General features: G+C 40.1%; 2 long non-coding RNA genes across 2 annotated transcripts in view; one reads left to right on the top strand and one right to left on the bottom strand.

The window, feature by feature from the left end:
• Positions 1 to 22,239, bottom strand: part of LOC141373522 (uncharacterized) — a 188,206-nt gene that overhangs the window by 13,846 nt on the left and 152,121 nt on the right. Inside the window, exon 3 of the long non-coding RNA XR_012379586.1 lies at positions 5,533 to 5,620. This is a non-coding gene — a long non-coding RNA (uncharacterized lncRNA). The remainder of the gene's footprint in view (positions 1 to 5,532; positions 5,621 to 22,239) is intronic.
• LOC141373523 (uncharacterized) overlaps positions 4,190 to 22,239 on the top strand; it is a 25,479-nt gene continuing 7,429 nt past the window's right edge. The window contains exon 1 of the long non-coding RNA XR_012379587.1: positions 4,190 to 4,424. This is a non-coding gene — a long non-coding RNA (uncharacterized lncRNA). The remainder of the gene's footprint in view (positions 4,425 to 22,239) is intronic.

Raw genomic sequence — 22,239 nt, 5'->3', positions numbered from 1 at the left:
GACCTTGGTGAAACGAGACTCTTTGATCTCAGCCCAGATTGAATCGACTGGTAATGGACAGGGTTCAGGAATCTGCATGGCCAGGTTTGGGAAATGCTGGCTTATAGCACCAAGTCTAGACTTTGGAATAACATTCATGCTTCCTCCCAGTTTGGCACCTGCCTGTTTCTGGCTTTATTTTCAGTCAGTTTCCTCTTGACAGACAATAGGCCAATCATACCAAACCACTCACTGGACCCAGGTATGCCCTGCATCTTTGTGTCTTTGCTTGGGTTGCTCCCTCCAGCCAGAATGCTCCTCTTGCCCTTGCCCATTCTCCTAGGCAAAATTCTATTTGTTCTTCAGAATCTACTTCAAATGCCAACTCAGCTCTGAAACTGTTTGGGATCTTTATTCCTGACCTTTGCCAGGGCATCTCCATCTCTGCTTCCATGTATTTTACTCATAACATCAGCAGTGCCTCTCATGCTGTGTCACATGGGTTCTAGGAGGGCCCCCTCCCTGCCCAGGTTCTGGAGGTCAGGAACTGCTTATTTCCATCGAATATGTAGCACCTCATGCTTTGTCTGGAGGACAGTGAGCATCTATTAGTTGTTTGTTGAGTTGAATGGAAATAAGTACTAACTAGTTCAATTTAACTTTTCATAGTACTTAACACAATGCCTTGGACATAAGTCTTTAAAAATATTTGTTGAATAAATAAATGAACAAAGGACTAAATATGGGCCAGACTTTACCATCACCATTGAGTCACTTCTAAGGGACTTGTGTATGTTTTGATATCACACAGTCGAGCTCAAATGTCAGTGTGTATAAATAAGAATCATCTAGAATGTTATCAAATAAGCAGACTCCTGGCCACACTCCCAGTGATGCTGATTCAGTAGGTCTGGGTGGGGCCTAGGAATTTACATTTGTACAAAATATCTCGGGTAATTCTGAGACAGTGGCCCACAGATCACATTGAGAAACACTGCAGGAGACGCTGACTGTTCAGCAGGTGGCGTTCACTCTGGAGGGATTCTCAGACCAGCTATATTGAAGTTCCATCCTTAAGGTGGAAGGTCTTGGTGGAGTTTTGTCAGGAGGATGTGGTAAAAGCAGCAGGTCCAATGTGGCATCCAATGGGTTTCAGACTCTGGCAGGCCATTCTTAGGAGAGTCAGTGAATTCTGCAATAGCAGGAAGAATGGCAGGCTCTGCCAGCTTCACTTTGGTTGCAGAGACCCTGGTTCCTGGCTTGTGGCTCTTCTCTGCTCTGACACGTGGCTCTGTTTGAAAGCCTCCGGTTCCTGATGCTGACTGGATCTGGGGGACTCCCTGGCTTGTTTCTATTCCCTAGGCACGGCTTCCGCGGTGGTTCCCACAGAGCTCTTGCCTTCATCACCATTTACTTCCTCCAGCCTCACCTCCAAAGGGGGAACTGGTGAGTCTGGTGGGTCTGAAGGAGGCCAGGAAGATGAGCCTACAGCTCTCCATCCCAGTCTGAACTCTGCCACTAACCACCCACCAGAATTACCACAGGCCAGGTACCCCAATCACCAGGCAATTACTGAGCACCTGCTGTGTGCAAAGCATGGTCTGCAGATCCTCTAGGACCCTAGATTCCTCAGGTGTGGAGTCCCTTGCAGTCCTTGACTACTGCTCACCATTGAACACAATCTCACAGGGAGTCCATCTTTCCCACTTGACCAACCTGGTCCTGCTCTTGGTGACAAAATCACCTCACATCTTTTTGCCCTTTCTCTTCATATTAAATGTTAAGAAAACTTTTAAATTATATACTGCAGTGTTATTTGACATCATATGAGAAACAGTTGTTCCCATATTCTCTGAAAAATGAGAATGAATGGATGATCTTCAAAGAAATTTTTATTGAAATTGACTCAGAAAGGGATTTTTAAAAAAACCTAAATCATGGAAGAAATTGACAATGCTATCAAAAACTACTCAACCCCAATCATTTAACAAGTTAGTTATTTTATTTTATTTTTTTAAAAGACTCTATTTATTTATTTGAGCAGGGGGGATGTGTAGAGGGAGAAGCAGACTCCCTGCTGAGCAGGGAGCTTATTGTGGGACTTGATCCCAGGACCCTGGGATCATGACCAGAGTCGACAGCAAATGCTTAACTGACCAAGCCACCAGGTGCCCACAAGGTAGTTATTTTAAACCTTTAAGGGAGAGATGCTCTGATGCTCTTTAACCCATTCAGGGCATAAAGGAAAAAGCCTCCTCCTTATTTTATGGAGTCAACACATAATCAGTACCAAAACCTCATAGTGATCACATATATGCACCACACACTTCATACAAGCATTGCCCAACACAAACACACACACACACACACACACACACACACACCACATACCCCCACACCACACACACTGTACAAATACAAACATACCACATGTACACACCACACAGCACATATTACACTCTACACCAATATAAACATGTCACACACATATACACCACTATAACACCACACCACAGACTCACACCATACTTACACCATACACATATCACACACACACACACACACACATACAGTGTGTATGCACACACCCACACTAAGGTATTCTCACTTTTTAAATATGATATTAAAATTCTAATAAAAATACTAACAAAATAGAATCCAGTAGCCCATTAAACAAATACACTGTGACAAAGTGGAATTCATTTCAGGGTGATTCAATTTTAGAAAATCTATTAGTGTAATTCACCCTATTAATAGTCAAAGGAGAAAAGCCATGATTACCTTGGACGATACAGAAAAGGAATGTAATAAAATTGAACATTCATTTATAGTAAAACAAAAACAATAATAAGAGCTAACATTTATTTTGTCCTTCTTATGTCCTGAGTACTGTCTGACATGCTCTGCATGCATTTTCTCATTTAGAGAAATGAGAAAGTACCAATGATAAAAACACTATCTATCATGCTCACTTTTCAGATAAGGAAACTAAAGCTCAGTAAGGTTAAGGATCTTGCCTCAGGTCCCAGAGCTAGGAAGTGGGTTGTATATAGCTAGCAGATGGCATATTCTTAACCACTGTATCAAAATAGGAATGTAGGAAACTTCCATCATATAATAGACATATGTATCCCAAATCATAATTCAGCATTTTGATTAATGGGAAAACAAAGGAAACATTTCCACTATAATCAAGAATAAGACAAGCAAGTCCTCTATCATGGTTATTATTTAACATTTTTCTGGAAGAGCTAGCTAATGTAATTAAAAAAGAGAACCAACAAAAGATATAAATACTGTAAGAAAGGAGGCAAAACTATTTACTGCAGCTGATATGGCAATACACCTGAGACCCAAGAGAAACAACTGAAAAACCACTAGAAACAATATGAGAATTAAAGGAGGTAGTGAGTCACATATTAATATTAAAAAATATCAGTAACTTTCCTGCATGCAAACAGCAACCAGGTAGAAAATTCAATGGAAGAAAAGACCTTACTCACAAAAGCAACGGGAAATGAAACACTTATGAACAAGTTAACAAGGGGTGCCTGTGTGGCGCAGTTGGTTAAGTGTCTGACTCTTGGTTTTGGCTCAGGTCATGATCTCAGGGTTGTGGGATCAAGCCCTGAGTCGGGCTCTGCGCTCAGTGTGGAGTCTGCTTGAGATTTTCTCTCTCCTTCTCTCTCTGTCCCTTCCCCTCCAGCTTGCTCTCTCTCTCTCTCTCTCTAAAATAAGTAAAGAAATCTTTTAAAAAAGGAAATAGAAAAATGAGCAAAAGATAACAGAGGCAAATCTCAGGAAAAATGCAAGTATTCAGTAAAGCAAGTAAAAATTTGCTCATTTCACTAATAATTAAAGAAATGCTAAATAAAATAATGAGTTATAAATATTCATATAGATTAGAAAATAATTTAAAAAATAATATCCGGTGGGTGAGAAGGTGAGAAATTGACACTCTCATCAATTATTGGTGAGAATCTAAACTGACATAATATTTTTGGAAGAAAATTTGGCAGCATGTACTAAAACTTTGAAAGCCCTGAGGATGTTCTGGGTTAAATCATGTCCCCTCCCCCCACACAAAAAAGAGATCTATATTAAAGTCTTAACCCCCAGTACCTCAGAATGTGACCTTATGCTGGAATAAAGTGGTTGCAGATGTCATCAGCTAAGATGATGTCATAGTGGAGTGGGGTTGTGCCCTAATCCAGTGTGACCGGTGTCCTTCTGAGAAGAGAGCCATGTGAAGACAGAGAGCCACAGTGAGGGGGTCATGAGGCACGGAAGGCAGAGATCGGAGTCACACAGCTGCATGGCAAGGAACACCAAATATGGTCAGCAAGCCACCAGAAGCCAGGAGGGCAAGGAAGAGTTCCCCTATAGGTTTCAGAGAAAGCCTGGCCCTGCTGACATCTTGATTTGGGATTTGAACCTTCAAAACTGTAAGACAGTGCATTTCTATTGTTTTCAGCCAGTGTGTGGTACTTTGTTACAGCAGTCCTAAGAAACTAATATGAAGCCCTAAAAAACTAATATGAAGGACAAATTCCACAAGAATTTATTTTCCCACGGCATGGAGGTTTCTCAAGAAGTTGAAAATAGAACTACCCTGTGACCCAGCAATTGCACTCCTGGGTATTTACCCCAAAGATACAAATGTAGGGATCTGAAGGGGCAACTGCACCCCAATGTTTATAGCAGCAATGTCCACAATAGCCAAACTGTGGAAAGAGCTCAGATGTCCATCGACAGATGATTGGATAAAGAAGATGTGGTATATATATACAATGAAATACTACTCAACCATCAAAAAAAATGAAATCTTGCCATTTGCAAAGATGTGGATAGAACTAGAGGGTATTATGCTAAGTGGAATAAGTCAATCAGAGAAAGACAATGATCATATGATCTCACCGAGATGAGGAATTTAAGAAACAAAACAGAGGATCATAAAGGAATAGAGGAAAAAATAAAACAAGATGAAATCAAAGAGGGAGACAAACCATAAGATACTCTTAATCATAGGAAACAAACAGGGTTACTGGAAGGTAGGGTGTGGACAGATGGGGTAACTGGGTGATGGACATTAAGGAGAGCACGTGATGTAGTGAGCCCTGGGTGTTATATAAGACTGATGAATCACTGACCTCTACCTCTGAAACTAATAATACATTATATGTTAATTGAATTTAAATTTAAAAAAAAGAATAATACTGAAAGAAATCACAAAAAAAAAGAACGGTGGAAGAGTTGGGGAGCGGGGAGATGTTGGTCAAAGGTACAAGCATTCAGTTAGAAGGTGAGTGAGTAAGTTCTGGGGATCTAATGTACAGCATGGTGACTAGTTAATACTGTGTTGTGTACTTGAACTTTGCAAGAAAGTAGACTTACGCATTCTTACACAAAAAGTAGCTTTATATAAGTTGATAGATGTGTTAACCTAATTGTGGTAATCATTTCACAAAGTATATGTATGTCAAATACTCATATTATGCCTAAATAAAGTTGAAAAAAATCAGAAAAAAAAATTTATTTTCCCCAAATACTCACTCAATTATATGTATTCAAACATGTCCATTTCATTGTTGCCTGTGGTGTTGAGACACTGGGTACTCTCCAGATATCCACCAGCAGAGAACTGTTTAAGGAAATTATGATATTTCTTTAATGGAATACTAAGCTGTGATTCAAAGCAATAAAGTAACTAAAAATGTATGAATTCATGAGGCACCTGGGCGGCTCAGTCGGTTAAGTGCCTGACTTTGGCTCAGGTCATGATCTCGGGGTCCTGGGATCGAGCCCCATGTGGGGCTCCCCGCTCAGCGGGGAGTCTGCTTCTCCCTCTCCATCAGCCCCTCTGCCCACTCTCTCTCTCTCTCAAATAAATAAATAAAATCTTTTTAAAAAGTATGAATTCAGGAGATAGTCAAGACAAACTGGTAAGTTGAAAGATAAAGCTGTAAAGCACAAGTCGTGTATGATACTAAATATCTTTTTAAAAAGTCATAATAATATGCTAGTGTGTGGATAGGAAAAAACATTGATGTATTTTACACAAGTTGTTATTTGGTGGTGGAGGTGGAGATAATGTGAGGGGCTTTGATTTTTCACATTGTATAGATCTGTAAGATTTAAGTATTTTAAACTTGGCACATGTTGCTTTGGTTTTCAGAAAAAAACATTGTTATTATAAATTCTGTGAGGGAGATTCATATCTCAACCTAGCCTCCTTCTGAGTTTTCAGATCAACTTCGTAGAGCAGCAACGGTATTCTCTCACTTTCCAGAATTTAGCTTTCTAACGATCTCCCCATACAGAAGGCACCATATGGAAAACTGAATGAGGAAATTTGGCAGAAAGTCCTATTTGCTGTGCCTTAGGTCCTCCCTCAAAGTCTATTTACCTTTACTTTACACCTAAGATAGACACCCTCGTTATTCTAATTTCTAGAATGCAGCAATTTCAAAGAGGGGGAAAAGGGATTGCTCATGGTGAGGACTGACCAGAGAGAGGGAAGTTTTACAAAAACTACAAAAAGCCATGGCAAGGACTTACATATGTTCAAATCTGGGTCATTTAATATGGGAATAAACCATCATACATGGGTCAGCAACCTCTGATGTCATCTTTCTATTGTATTTCTATTACAAGTCAATGTATAATTATTGTGACTCAGTCGAGGAAATGTCAAATTATGTCCACTGTTTAAAAACCAGGGAAAAGTGACATGTTTGATGTAGATCGCCATTTGAAATGGTAACATAAAAACTTCAGGGCTTAAAGAAGCAAATGCTCAGTTATCTGGGAAATTTCCACCACCCAGAAAGACTCATTATCCAAGTGTTCTGGACAGTCAAGATTTTCCTCTCTCTTCTTTTCTTCCTAGAGCATTTAATCAAGGCCACCCACAGCCTAGAGGTTTTAGAAGTCCCCAGTTGAGCCAGTTGTTCAATAGCAGAGTAAACAGGGAGGAGATGGACCGGGAGGATAAGGTGCTAGATGAGGCTTCCCTTGCAGGCCCTCTCCTGAGACAGATGGGCAATGAGGGGCTTCAGGGGAGGGCTCCACACTGGAAATTCTCCACCCTCCTCTTGGACTTCTCTCCCCTCGTTAAGCCCAGAAATGGTTGGTGAGGTTCTAAAATAAATAATGCTTGTTAAGCCTAATTAGCATGTAACGCAAAAACAACTATGCAAATCATTTTAAAAGATCAACTTTGTTATAAGTGTTTCTTAACTTCAGGAGTAGCTCATCTTTCCAGTATGCTCAGTTTTCAGAATTCATTGTTTTCTAGTCATCTAGGCTACTTTAACCAGCTCCCTCCATGGGAGGAGAGAGAGAGAGCATTGTCCATAAGAACATTTCCTTATCAGAAGAGATTTGCCCAAAGGTAGGGCCCTGGCAGCATGGTTGCAATTACTATAATTACACCAAAATGCATGCGCCACATTCCCCCATTACCTCCTTGTTCTCGAACTAGAGCTAAGATTTAAGTTAGGCTGAAATTCAGTGTGCAATTCACTTTTTGCTTCTCTCTCATCTCTTTTTAAAAAGCTGGTAACCAGCATTAAAGACAATGTGGTCGGTATCCTTATAACTAAAATATAGCTTCATTTCTGCTCATGGAAATATGTAGTCAATTAGCCATAATGTGGTCCAGGCTTCCTTTGATATTCTAAAATAAAAACATTCCAAGTTATTTACTTGAGAAGAGTTATTTCCAAGCACGCCCAGTAGCTGCTGTTTTTAATAATGCTGCTTTTAATGGGTGTGGGGCATTCTGCATGGAGGGGGGGATGTGTGGCTCAAAGTTCTGAACTATTATCACTGGATTTTTGGAGTAATCATGAAAGTTTACATTTCGATAGAACTATTCCTGAACTGTATCCATTGACATATACTTAACAATTTTTATAGTCCTTTCTCCTTTCAGGACAGGGAAGAGAAACAGGTGGGGAGATCCTTTACAAGGATGCCTTGCCCTGGAAATTATCCCCATAAGAGCAAAGAAAGGAGCTGCCCTCTGCATAGCACTGTCTGGGAAGTAGTTCCCGAATTGCTTATTATTGAACATAGCAGGGCAAGATGCTCAAGTATCTCCTGGAGAACATTAATTATGAAAACAAGCAAAACAAAACCCCTGGTTTCACCCTGGGTTAGAAGTAGGGATGGGGTGTGACAGAGGTACAGGGGACAACCACAGATTTGGAAAATAAGGCTTCTCATTTGTGAGTAGATGTTCAGCTCTTTAGCATTTCCCTGCTGTGTGAGTTCAAGCAAATCAATCAACTTCTCTGAGCCTCACATTGGCCATTTATAAAGTGATGATGATATCAGTAAGTCCTACCTCAAAGGGTTGTCTTGAGAATCAAATGAGGTTAGGTATGCAAAAGCACTTATTTATTTGTCAAATACTTTGCAATTTTGGCTAAACTTAGATATTGAAATCCTAGTAGAATTTGTGCTAAGTGGTTTGAGAGACAAAAAAAGAACCCACACAAATGGCAAGATATTCTATGCTCACAAATTGGAAGAATTAATATTGTTAATATGTCCATACTACCCAAAGCAATCTATAGGTTCAGTGCAATCCTTACCAAAGTACCAACAGCATTTTTCACAGAACTAGACCAATACTAAAATATGTATGGAACCACAAAAGACCCCAAATAGCCAAAGCAATCTTGAGCAAGAAAGACAAAGCTGAAGGTATCACAGATACAGATTTTAATATCTGTAACACAGATTTTAAGATATGCTACAAAGCTGTAGTAATCAAAACAGTATGGTGCTGGCACACAATAGACAGATCAACAGAACAGAACAGAGAGCCCAGAGATAAACCCATGCTTATATGGTCAATTAGTCTATGACAAAGGAGGTCAATTAGTCATAGACAAAGTCTATGCAATGGAGAGAAGTGGTCTCTTCAATAAATGGTACTGGGAAAACTAGACAGCTACATACAAAAGAATGAAACTGGACCACTTTCTTACACCATACACAAAAACTCAAAATGGTTTAAAGACCTAGATATGAGACCAGAAACCACAAAAATCCTAGAAGAGAATACGGGCAGTAATCTTTCTGACATCAGCCAAAGAACATTTTTGTAGATATGTCTCCTCAGACAAGGGAAACAAAAGCAAAAATAAACTATTGATACTACACCAAAATAAAAAGCTTTTGCACAGAGAAGGAAACCATCAGCAAAAGAAAAGACAACCTACTAAATAGATTTTTTTTCAAATGACATATCCAATAAGAAGTTAATATCCAAAATCAATAAAGAAGTTATAAACTCAACACCAAAAAACCAAATAATCTGATTAAAAATGGGCAGAGGGCCTGAACAGACATTTTTCTAAAGAAAACATCCAGATGGCAAACAGACACATGAAAAGATGCTCATCATTGCTAATCATCAGGGAAAGGCAAATCAAAACCACTATGAGGTATCACCTTACCTCTGTCAGAATGGCTAGAATAAAAAAGACAAATAATAAATGTTGACAAGGATGTAGAGAAAAAGAAACCCTCGAAGACTACTAGTGGGAATGTAACTTGGTATAGCCACTGTGGAAAAGAGTGTGGAGGTTCCTCAAAAAGTTAAAAATAGAACTACCATATGATCTAGCAATCCCACTACTAGATATTTACCCAAAGAAAATCAAAACACTAATTCAAAAAGATAGATGTACTGCTATGTTTATTGCAACATTATTTACAATAGTCAAGATATGGAAGCAGTCTAAGTGTCCATCAACAATTGAATGGATAAAGAAGATATGGTATATATACACAATAGAATATTACTCCATCATTAAAAAAATGAGATCTTGTGTTGCAATAACATATTGCAACAACATGGATGGGCCTAGAGGGTATTATGCTAAGTGAAATAAAGCAGACAGAGCAGGATAAATACCATATGATTTCATTTATATGCGGAATCTAAAAAACAAAACAAATGAACAAACAAAAAGCAGAAACAAACTCATAAATGTGGAGAAAAAATTGATGGTTGCCATAGGGAAGGGGTGCAAAATGGGTGAAGGGAAGAGGGAGGTACAGGCTTCCAGTTATGGAATGAATAAGTCATAGGGATAAAAGGTACAGCATAGAGAATATAGTCACTGGTACTGTAATAGGGTTCAACGGTATCAGATGGTAGCTACACTTGTGGTGAGCATAGCATGAAATACAGACTTGCTGAATCACTATGTTGTACACTTGAAACTAATGTAACACTATGTGTCTACTATACTTCAATTAAAAAAAAAAGAACCAATATATGGTTTGGGAGGAGTTTTCAATCTACCTGGAGAGACAAGGTAAAAGGGAAATGGGATAAATGATATAAATGGTAAAAACCATAACAGCCTCTTAAGCCACTAAAAAGCATTTTTAGTGTGTATTGTGGGTTCTGTGCTACAGTAAGTCATATGAGTGACTAAGAAGTATTATACCTACCATGGATATTTTCTAAAAGGGCTTCCAGTATTGGTGGAGAGAAGAGTTTCCTCTATAACAGCTAAATAATACAAAGATAATATAATAAGAGTAAATTCTAAATTTTATGGTCCTACCTGTAAGGGTTACTTAGAAAGCTGTAAGAGCAATAGGAACTGTTGTAGTCCAGAAAGAGATGGAACTGCAGTGGGCTTGGAGTTATAACAGCAAAGGGGAAGGAGAGAGGATCATTAGGGGAATAGCAAAGGCCAAGCAGAGAGGCAGAAATATACATGGGGTAAGGAGCACCAGCCAGAAGACTGGCCTGGCTGGAATGGTGGAGCTTATTAAAGAGGGCCTTAAAAGCTCAGCTGAGAAGCTTGTACTTGATCTATCTGTGCATATTTTGTATAGATGGGAAGTCCCTATTTATATACCTACCCTTGAAACTCTAGGAGTGTACTGTCCAATATGACAGCAACCTAGCACTTGAAACGTGGCTAGTCTGAACTGATATATGCTGTAAATATAAAATGCATACTAGATTTCAAAGATTTATTATTTAAAAAACTCACTAAGTTTTTTTATATTGATCATTTGTTGCTATGATAGTATTTTAAATATTAAGATTATTTCACTTGTTCCTTTTCTTTTTAATGTGGTTGGTAGAAAATGTAAAGTTACATGTGAGAGTTGCATTACATTTCTTTTTTTTAAATTTTTTATTGTTACGTTAATCACCATACATTTCATCATTAGTTTTTAATGTAGTGTTCCATGATTCATTGTTTGTGCATAATACCCAGTGCTCCACGCAGAACGTGCCCTCTTTAATACCCATCACCAGGCTAACCCATTCCCCACCTCTCTCCCCTCTAGAACCCTCAGTTTGTTTTTCAGAGTCCATCATCTCTCATGGTTCCTCTCCCCCTCCGATTTACCCCCCTTCATTCTTCCCCTCCTGCTATCTTCTTCTTCTTTTTTTTTTTTTTAACATATATTGCATTATTTGTTTCAGAGGTACAGATCTGTGATTCAACAGTCTTGCACAATTCACAGCACTCACCATAGCACATACCCTCCCCAATGTCTATCACCCAACCATCCCCTCCCTCTCATCCCCCACCACTCCAGCAACCTCAGTTTGTTTCCTGAGATTAAGAATTCCTCATATCAGTGAGGTCATATGATATATGTCTTTTTCTGACTGACTTATTTCACTCAGCATAACACCCTCCAGTTCCATCCACGTCGTTGCAAATGGCAAGATCTCATTCCTTTTGATGGCTGCATAATATTCCACTGTGTATATATACCACATCTTCTTTATCCATTCATCTGTCGATGGACATCTTGGCTCTTTCCACAGTTTGGCTATTGTGGACATTGCTGCTATAAACATTGGGGTGCACATACCCCTTCGGATCCCTACATTTGTATCTTTGGGGTAAATACCCAGTAGTGCAATTGCTGGATCGTATGGTAGCTCTATTTTCACCTGTTTGAGGAACCTCCATACTGTTTCCCAGAGTAGTTGCACCAGCTTGCATTCCCACCAACAGTGTAGGAGGGTTCCCCAAGAGTTGCATTACATTTCTATTAGCCCTGTTCTAGAATGTCAGGATTGGCTTTAAAGAATTTTATTTGCATGAAGATCCAACAGATTCAGGAACCCTGGGAGAAACAAGGAGGGTTTGAAGGAGATAGTTTGGGAGATGCCTAGGAAACCAGAATTAACAGTATTATATCCCTCCACCCACACTCTACACACCAAAGAGAGCCATGGATAACACTGAATTATGAGTCAAGGCAGTGGGATTTGGCCTTGGAATAGTGCATATAGGTTGGTATTAAGGGCTATCTTTGTGTGCAACACTGAGGGATATCCTTCAAAGAAAAGAACATTAAGAAATTGAGAAAGCAAGTAATGTATAAGATTTGTAGCAGGAGGGCCTATGTTTAAGGGCCAGAGCCACAAAAGTCCTAAATCTGAATGAGAGACAGAGACCTCCCCTATGTCAAGAAAATATCCCTGGCTACATGGGCCACATGGTCTACCACTGGACAGGCCCTAGGGAGCAGATGGCCCTACGTTGGAAGAAAGAGGTATAGATAGAGGTGGCTCCAGCTATCAGGCACCAGAGTGGACAGCAGTAGCTCTGACCAAAAAAAGAGCAATATTCTCTAAGAAGAAGAAACAAAGAAAAGAGAGAGGCTTACAGTAGTTTGTTTGTTTGGGCCCAGAGTCAAAAGTGATTTCTATTGTTACAAGATATACATATATACATATCCTGATATCAGGGGGAAAGATTTGCCATCTGTAACAGGACTGTGCTCTAAAAAGAGTGAGTTGTGTTGATAAAGAGGTGTTGGTTTTTCTGAGCATGTCCACAGATATGTTTATATAAATTTGGGGTAGAATCTAGCCGTAACTCCTTTCATACCTTCTCCCCAACCATCCCACCCTCATCCAGGGTTGGATGTCAGTTAGCACTATGAGAGAGAAGAATTTGGAGGGCATGGTGGGCCGAGAGGAGGGACAGCATAGGGGAGGAACAGTTGGCGAGAAGAGAAAAGGCTCCTCATCTTGTGATGTGATCTTCTTCTTGTAACGCCACCAAATCTTACGAAAATTTGACCAAACTCACCAAAATTTGGCATGAGTGGATTTCTTGGAAAAACCCGCAGAGACTGAGTTTTGCCTCTGGGGTAATCTAAGGAGAAACATACAGCATGTTCAAAGGCCCAGCCAGACCTCAAAATGAAGTCCCTCTGTTCCATTTCATATTAGTGAGTGAGACAGAAAAAACAGGAAAGAAAGAAAGAAAGAGAGAGAGAGAGAGAAAGAGGGAAGGAAGGAAGAAGAAAGAAGAAAGGAGGGAAAGAAAAGAAAAAAGGAAAGGGGAAGGGAAGGAAAGGAAAGGAAAGGAAAGGAAAGGAAGGGAAAGGAAAAAAAAAAAGAAAAGAGCAAACTAAGATTTGGAGTTTAGAGATATACAAATTGTGCCCAGGGATGGCATGTGAGAGGAGCTGGCCCTGTTGGCCTCCCTTCTTGTTCTGGCCACCTGGGCTGGGCCAGCAGGGCTCCCAGGGAGGCCCCGGCTCAGTAGACTATGCTGTTTTAAGGCACTGCTGTCTTTCTGGGAAAGTATACTAAACTTTTCCAAAGCTCTTTTTTTTTTTTTAGTTTCAAATTTTTATTTAAATTCCAGTTAGTTAACATACAGTGTAGTATTAGTTTCAGGTGTAGAATTTAGTGATTCATCACTTACATATGACACCCAGGGCTCATCACCAGTGCCCTCCTTATCACATCCTTTTTTTAAAAATTGCTTTTGGTTCTCATATAGCCTTCACTGGCTCAAAGACCATACACTGAAAGACAGAAAAGCGAAAGATGCCGGGTCTCCAGCCTGAAGGATCAGAGTTGCTTCAGATGCAGGAACTGGGGGAAGAGGAGGAGGCTGGGAGGGTCCGAAGAGGGAGCCAGGGAAAATGGGAGGGGTGGGATCATGACACTTGCCTTCCTGTTCTCCTACTCATCTGTTAGTATTGGAATGAGTAGGCTTCTGGAATTCAGCTGAGCATGGAGATTTTTTTTCCTGTTGCTTTTTGGGCTCCATGTGTTAACTGAGGATTCCCACACACACAGCTCCTCAGACCTTGAGCCAGCTCTGCAGCGGGCAGTGTGCCTTTCTGTCTGGCATTGGGGAGGGAGTGGGCAGGAAGAAGGACCTCAGGAAAGGGGAGGGCTCCCAAAGAGGACCTGAAGTGTCCTAAATGAAGCTCTGTCTGCGTTGACCAGCAAAACTGTGTTTACTCCAGCGGGAATCACCTTGGCAACCAGCAGAGCCAAAGGAGTCCTCATTTTTAGGAGTGTGTTAGGATACAAATATAAATATGAATTCTTAATGTGCCTGTTGGGTATACAGAGATAACACTGTGCGTGCATTTTTGTATCTGTGTGCTTGGCTCCACCTGTTTTCATACTACAGAAGAAGTCCTCAGTCTGACATAATGAGATCTTCTCAGATTATCTCTTGATTGCCTGTATTGTAGTCATGCCGCCTATCTTTTGATGAGATATTGGATAACACTGAAAGTACGGTGAGTTCTGTTTCAGCATCTGGCACTATCATCAATGTGGCAGAGGGAGAGGGGGAGAGGAGGTACAGTTGCATTTCCCCAGAGCATCAGAACTTCAGGGGGTCATCATGGACTCAGGACCTGGGCCTCAGCTCATCAGGTCAAACAGACACAGTTCTCTCAACAATCATCGGGTTCCATGGTTTCCAATCATCAGACCTATTGGTTATTTTTCAATAATAGTTGCCAATAGTACAGTCCAGGCTCTTCTCAGAAGGAAGGAAAGTGAGAAATAACATTCATTCCAGGAAATTCTTTGATAAGCACAGAAGGTCAGGATAAAAGGAACAAATTATCCTAAGAAATACCGTTATTTTGCCTTAACAACCATCTCTTAGAGGGCACCAGCCAAATGACCAGGAACATTCACAACGGGGTGTAGTCTCCTCGTCAGGACTGAAACATAAAGGCAAATGCTCACTTTGGGACTTTTTTTCAAATGGTCCAAGGAAGAGGGCTAGGTCTAAAGGGGGTATTGGTGGATATGTATTCAGGAAATGTTTAAAATGTAACAATCGGTTAGATGTGACACACAACTGGATGAAAGAGTGAGGAAAAAAGAGGAATATAGAATGACATACTGGGTTCTGGCAGGTGAGAAGAGTGGTTAATTATGCCACGAACTGAGATGAAAATTATATAAAGGCTCAAAACACAAAGAGGAAGAGGAGGCATTAGCACACAAGAGATTCTACCAATTTCTTGCAAGTTAGAAAGCTAATGGAGGAAACATAATTGATTACAGAGTGCAGAAAGTTATGAATCACAGAAGGAAACACTGAGGAGAAGGGGATTAAGAACTTGGAAATCCAGGGGCACCTAGTGGTTCAGTTGGTAAGCGCTTGATTTCCTCAGGTTATCACCTCAGGGTTGTGAGATGGGCCCGCCTGTCGGGCTCCATGCTCAGCAGGGAGTCTGCTTGAGAGTCTCTCTCTCTCTCCCTCTCCCTCTGCCCCTCCCCTGCTTGCACTCATGGGTGTGCTCCAAATGAATGAATGAATGAATGAATGAATGAATGAATGAATAAATAAATAAATAAATAAATAAATAAATAAAATCTTTAAAAAAAACCCTTGGAAATCCTCAAGAAACCTGAAGGGCAGGTGTGAAGTGTGACAATGAAAACAAGGGGACAAGTTGAAAGAGTAGTTGGACCCTCACTTCCATTCCTTCCTCCTACTTTCAAAACTCTGAAAGCTGGCATAATGCCATCTTGATGGGAGTTTGGAGGATTCTTTTCTGGAGAAACTGACTACAGAGACACTGCTCCACAGATTAATAGCTGGGGAGTTCCCGGAGAAATAGCTGCCCCCCCACACCTGATCCATGTACAATGAAGCTGATGAAGCCTGCCAGGCATTAAGTGCTTTACATGTCTTTATTTTTTAGAGCAGTTTTAGGTTCACAGCAAAATTGAGCAGAAGGTACATAGATTTCCCATATACTCCTCTACCCTCAAACGTGCTTAACCTCCCCATTATCAACATCCCCCACCAGAGAGGCACATTTGTTGCAACTGATGAACCTACACTGACATATCATGATCACCCAAAGTCCATACTTTACATCAGGATTCACTCCTGGTGCTGTGCATTCTATGCGTTTGGACAAATTTGTAGTGTTCACTTTGGCAGCACATATACTAAAATTGGACAAATTTGTAAAGACATGTATCCCCAATTACAGTATAATACAGACTGTATCACTGCCCTAAAAATTCTCTGTGCCTCACCTATTCATTTCTCCCTTCCTGCAAACTCCTGGCAGCCACTCATCTTTTTTTTTTTTTTAATATTTTATTTATTTATTTGACAGAGGGAGAGAGAGAGAGCACAAGCAGGGGGAGCGGCAGGCAGAGGGAGAAGCCCGATGTGGGATCATGACATGAACTGAAAGCAGACTCTTAACCAACTGAGTCACCCAGGCGTCCCAAGTTGTATGAGTTCATTTTTTTATGAGTGCATTTTTTTTCACCGTACTTTCAGTGTTATCCAATATCTCATCAAAGGATAGGCGGCATGACTACAATACAGGCAATCAAGAAATAATCTGAGAAGATCTCATTATGTCAGACCGAGGACTTCTTCTGTTCTCCCATCCTCTACCTGTACCTCTGGCAACAACAAATCTGTTCTCTGTATTTATGAGTTCATTATTTAAGAGATCTTACGCATTTGTCTTTGTTTGACTTATTTCATTTAGCATAATGTCTTCAAGGTCCATCAATGTGGTTTCAGCGTCAGAATTTCTTTTTTATGGGTGAATAATATTCCATTATATGTATATATCACATTTATTCTTCTTTTCATCCACAGATGTACACTTAGGTTGTTCCCATGTCTTGGCTATTGTCCATAATGCTGCAATGAACTTGGGGTGTGCATACATCTTTTTGAGATAGTGATTTCATTTTCTTTGGATAAATAACCCGAGGTAGAATTGCTGGATCATGTGGTATTTCTATTAATTTTTTGAGGAACCTCCATACTGTTTTCCATAGTGGCTGCAACAATTTACATTCCCACCAACAGTGCACAAGGGTTCCCTTTTCTCCCACATCCTTGCCAACACTTGCTATTCCTTGTCCTTTTGATAATAGCCATTCTGACAGATGCGGGGTGATATTTCATTGTGGTTTCAATTTGCATATTCCTGCTGATTAGTGATGTTAAGCATCTTTTTATGTACCTGCTGGCCATCTGTATGTCTTTGGAAAAATGTCTATTCAGATCTTCTGCCGATTTTTTAAAAGATTTTATTTATTTATTTATTTATTTATAAGAGAGACCAAGAATGAGCAGGAGGGGAAAGGGAGAGAGAGAATCTCCAGCAGACTCGGTGCTGAGCGGAGCTTGATTTCACCACCCTGAGATCATGACCTGAGCCAAAACCAAGAGTCAAATGCTTAACTGACTGAGCCACCCAGGTGCTCTAGTCTTCTGCCTATTTTTAATAGATTCTTTTTTCCTATTGAGTTGTATGAGTTCTTTTTTTTTTTTAATTTTATTTATTTATTTTGTGAGAGAGAGCATGAGCAAGGGGGGAGGGGCAGAAGGAGAGACACAAGCAGATTCCCCACTGAGCAGGGACCCTGATGTGGGGCCAATCCTAGGACCCCGATGTGGGGCCAATCCCAGGACCCCAGGATCATGACATGAACTGAAAGCAGACTCTTAACCAACTGAGTAACCTGGGCGCCCCGAGTTGTATGAGTTCTTTATATATTTTGGATATCAGCCCCTTAGCAGATATATGATTTGCAAATATTTTTCTGCCATTCTGCAGGTTGCCCTTTTATTTGTTGATGGTTTTCTTTGCTGTGCAGAAGCTTTTTAGTTTGGTGTAGTCCCACTTATTTATTTTTGCTTTCATGCCTTGGCTTTTGCTGTCAAATCCAAACAATCATTGCCAAGACTGATGTCAAGAAGCCTATCACCTGTTTTCTTCTAGGAGTTCTACAGTTTCAGGACTTACATGTAAGTCTTTAATCCATTTTGGGTTTATTTTTGTATATGGTGTAAGATAGGGGTCCAGTTTTATTCTTTTGCATGTGGCTGTCCAGTTTTCCCAACACTATTTATTGAAGAGACTGTCCTTTCCCCAAAGTATATTCTTGGCTCCTTTGTCATAAATTAATTGACCATATATGCATGGGTTAATCTCTGGGCTCTCTATTCCGTTCCATTGATCTATGTGTCTGTTTTTATGTCAATATCATAATGTCTTAATTTCTATAGCTTTGTAATATAGTTTAGGCCAGTTTCATCTGATCATTCCAACAGGAGTATAGTGGTATCTCATTGTTGTTTCCATTTGCATTTCCCTGATGACATATGCTGTGGAACATCTTTATGTATTCTTATTTGCCTTCTGTACATCTTAGCTGATGTGTCTTCTAAGATATTTGGCCCATTTAAAAAATCAGGTTGTTACTTTTCTTTTTGTTGCATTTTAAGAATAATTTTTATATTTTGGGTAATAATCCTTTATTAGATATGTTTTTTGCAATCATTTTCTCCCAGTCTGTGGCTTCTTTATTCATTCTCTTGACAATATCTGTCACAGAGCAGACTTTTTTTTTTTAAATCTAATGAGGGGCGCCTGGGTGGCCTCAGTGGGTTAAGCGACTGCCTTCGGCTCGGGTCATGATTCCAGGGTCCTGGGATCGAGCCCCACATCAGGCTCCCTGCTCGGCGGGACGCCTGCTTCTCCCTCTCCCACTTACCCTGCTTGTGTTCCCACCGACCTCCTCCCTGTCAGTTAAATAAATAAATAAAATCTTAAAAAAAAACTCTAATGAAATACAGCTTATCATTGCTTTCTTTCATAGAGCACACCTTTGGTGTTGTATCTAGAAAGTTTTTGCCAAACCCTAGGTCCTCTGGGTTTGCTCCTAGGTTACCTTCTAGGAGTTTTATAGTTGTGTGTTTCAGTGTATAGGTCTGTGACCCTTTGTGAATTAATTTTACATGAAGGGTGTAAAGTCTTCATCTAGATTCATGTTTTTTGTATGTGGATACCCACTTCGTTCCAGCACCATTTTTTGAAAAGACTATCTTTGCTCCATTGTATTGTCTTCGCTCTTTGTGAAAAATCAATTGACTATGTTTGTGTGGATCTATTTCTGGGCTCTCTATTCTGTTCCACCGATCAATTTGTCTATTTTTTCACCAATACCACATTGTGTCAATTACTGTAGCTTTATAGATAGTCTTAAATTTGGGTCTTGTCAGTCTTCCACTTTTGTTTTTCTCCTTCAGTATTGTGTTGGCTATTTTGGGTCATGGTTTCTCCACATAAACTTTAGAATCAGTTTGTCAATATCCACAAAATAACTTGCTGAGATTTTGATTGGGATTACATTGAATCTATAGATCAATTAGGGAAGAACTGATATCTTGACAATATTGAGTCTTCTTACCCATGAATATAGAATATTTCTCCACTTATTTAGCTCTCCTTTGATTTTTTTCATCAGACTTTCCTAGTTTTCCTCATATAGATCTTGTACATATTTTGTTAGTTTTTCAGCTAAGTATTTCATTTTGAGAGATACTAATGTAAATGGTATTGTGTTTTTAATTTCAAATTCCACTATTTCACTTCTGGTATATAGGAAAGTGACGTTTGTAAATTAACCTTGTATCCTAAAAGCTTGCTATAAGCACTTATTAGTTCCAGGATTTTTTTTTAATGGTTTCTTCAGATTTTCTACATAGGCAATCATATCATCTGCAAACAAGACAGTTTTATTTCTTCCTTCCATATATATATATTTTTTTTCTTGTCTTGTTGCATTAACTAGGATTTCCAGTATGATGTTGAAAAGGAGTGGGTGAGAGGGAACAACCATGCTTTGTTCCTGATCTTAGTGAGAAAGCTTTGAGTTTCTCACCATTAAGTACGATGTTAGCTATAGGTTTTTTTGTGGCTATTCTTTATCAAGTTAAGGAAGTCTCCTTCTATTTCTAATTTACTGAAAACTTTTATCACGAATGTGTTTGATTTTGTCACAATGCTTTTTCCACATCTATTTTTTTTTAAGATTTTATTTATTTATTTGTCAGACAGAGAGAGAGTACAAGCAGGCAGGAGGCAGCCGAGGGACAAGCCGACTCCCTGCTGAGCAGAGAGCCCTATGTGGGACTCGATCCCAGGACCCTGGGATCATGACCCGAGCCGAAGGCAGACGCTTAACTGACTGAGCCACCCAGGCGCCCCTTTCTGCATCTATCGATGTGGTTGTATGATTTATTCTTTTTAACCTATTAATGTGATTTATTACATTCACTAATTTTTGAATGTTTAACCAGCTTTGCATACCTGATATAAATCCCACTTTGTTGTGGAATATTTTTCTCTTTTACATTGTTGGATTTGACTTGCCAATATTGGGTTGAGGATTTTTGCATCTATGTTCATGAGAGACATTGGTCTAACAGATACTGTGTCTAACAGAAATGAGTATAAATGCTCACCAAAAGTTAGATACTAGACCACTTATATGAGGTACTCAGATAATCAAAATCATGGAGACAGAAAGCAAAATGGTGGCCACCAGAGGCTGGAGGGAGGAGGGAATAGAGAGTTAGTGTTTAATGGGTACAGAGTTTCAGTTTTATAAGATGAAAAGAGTTATGGAGATGGATTTTGGTGATGGTTGCACAAATTATGAATTCATTTAATGCCACTGAACTGCACACTTAACATTTACCACCTTACCCATTCTTATGTTAACCACAATAAAAAACTTTGAAAAAAAAAAAAAGAGAGAGATACTAGAATGTTCAGAGAAGCACTATTTATAATAGCCCTCCAACAGGCAGTTAGCTAAATATCCAACTGTAGAGTGAATAAATTGTTGTATATTCACACAATGAAACACTATACAGCAAGTAGAAAGTACAAACTATTACTACATGTAAAAACATGATGTTTAGGGCGCCTAGGTGGCTCAGTTGGTTGAGCGACTGCCTTCGGCTCAGGTCATGATCCTGGAGTCCCAGGATCGAGTCCCGCATCGGGCTCCCTGCTCAGCAGGGAGTCTGCTTCTCCCTCTGACCCTGTTCCCTCTCGTGCTCTCTATCTCTCATTCTCTCTCTCTCAAATAAATAAATAAAATCTTAAAAAAAAACCATGATGTTTAGTGAAAGAAGCCAGAAATGAAAAAGTACATATTGTATGACTCCACGTCCACTAAGTATAAAAATAGGCAAAAATGAATTTGTGCTCGGACAAGTCAGGCTAGTATGTACCCTGGTGGGAAGGGGGGAAGGTTAGTGACTGCAGGAGGGCATGAGGGGCTCCAGGATACCGGCAGTGTTCTATTCTTGGTCTGGGTGTTGGGATGTTTAGCCCGAAAATTCAATGGGCTGATGATATGTGCACTTTGTGGTATGTAAATTATACCTCAATTAAAAAAAAAAAATCAAAGCAACAAATTTAAAAATAAAAAAATTGGTTTCTATGTAACCTCTACTTTACAGATATGGAAATTGAGGCCTGGAAAGGTTAAATGATGTATGCCTTGTCACATGATTGTCAAGAAACAGAACTGAAAATGACCAAGGTGTGGGGGCTGCAAGTTCTGTGCACTTTCGCCTACACCTCAGAGTAACTGTTGGTTATTTCCCTAGGAGATTTAGAGGTTTTCAGTTTGTTTGTGTTGTTTTTCAGGGGCAGGGTGGGAATGAGTGGTGGGAACCAGTGAAGAGGAAGTGGACCCATGAGCAACATATGTAAAGCACCTAGGCCACAGCTCGGCACACAGTAGAGCCTTAATCAATGCTACGTTTCCCTCACACACATCCCCCTTTCCAGGGCAATGAAATGGTGAGAATGTTAAGGAGTGCTGGTGACTTTGCAGTAGACACTGCTCACTCCAGGACAGAGTGACTAGACTGGAGTCTTAGGTTTGTGGTGAAACCTCTTGTCTCCACAGCCAGGGCAAACTCTCCTGGGGATGAGAAAGTGGAGGGGAGGGCTTCTGATTTAGGCTAATATTCCTTGCTGATTACTTGTAGGGCAAGCGAGGAGCTGAGCTGAGGGGTAGAGACCCACTGTGGGAAGGGCGGGGGAGGGGGACGTCCTGATACCTCGATGTCCAAAAAGCGTGTGTGTGTGTGTGTGTGTGTGTGTGTGTGTGTGTGTGTGTGTGTG

This window comes from Callorhinus ursinus, unplaced genomic scaffold (genome assembly GCF_003265705.2).
Source record: "Callorhinus ursinus isolate GAN/ISIS: 27379988/994484 unplaced genomic scaffold, GSC_fseal_2.0 scaffold10, whole genome shotgun sequence".
Lineage (NCBI taxonomy): Eukaryota > Metazoa > Chordata > Mammalia > Carnivora > Otariidae > Callorhinus > Callorhinus ursinus.
Note: the sequence above shows the minus strand (reverse complement) of the source record. Positions and strands in the feature narration are given on the sequence as shown.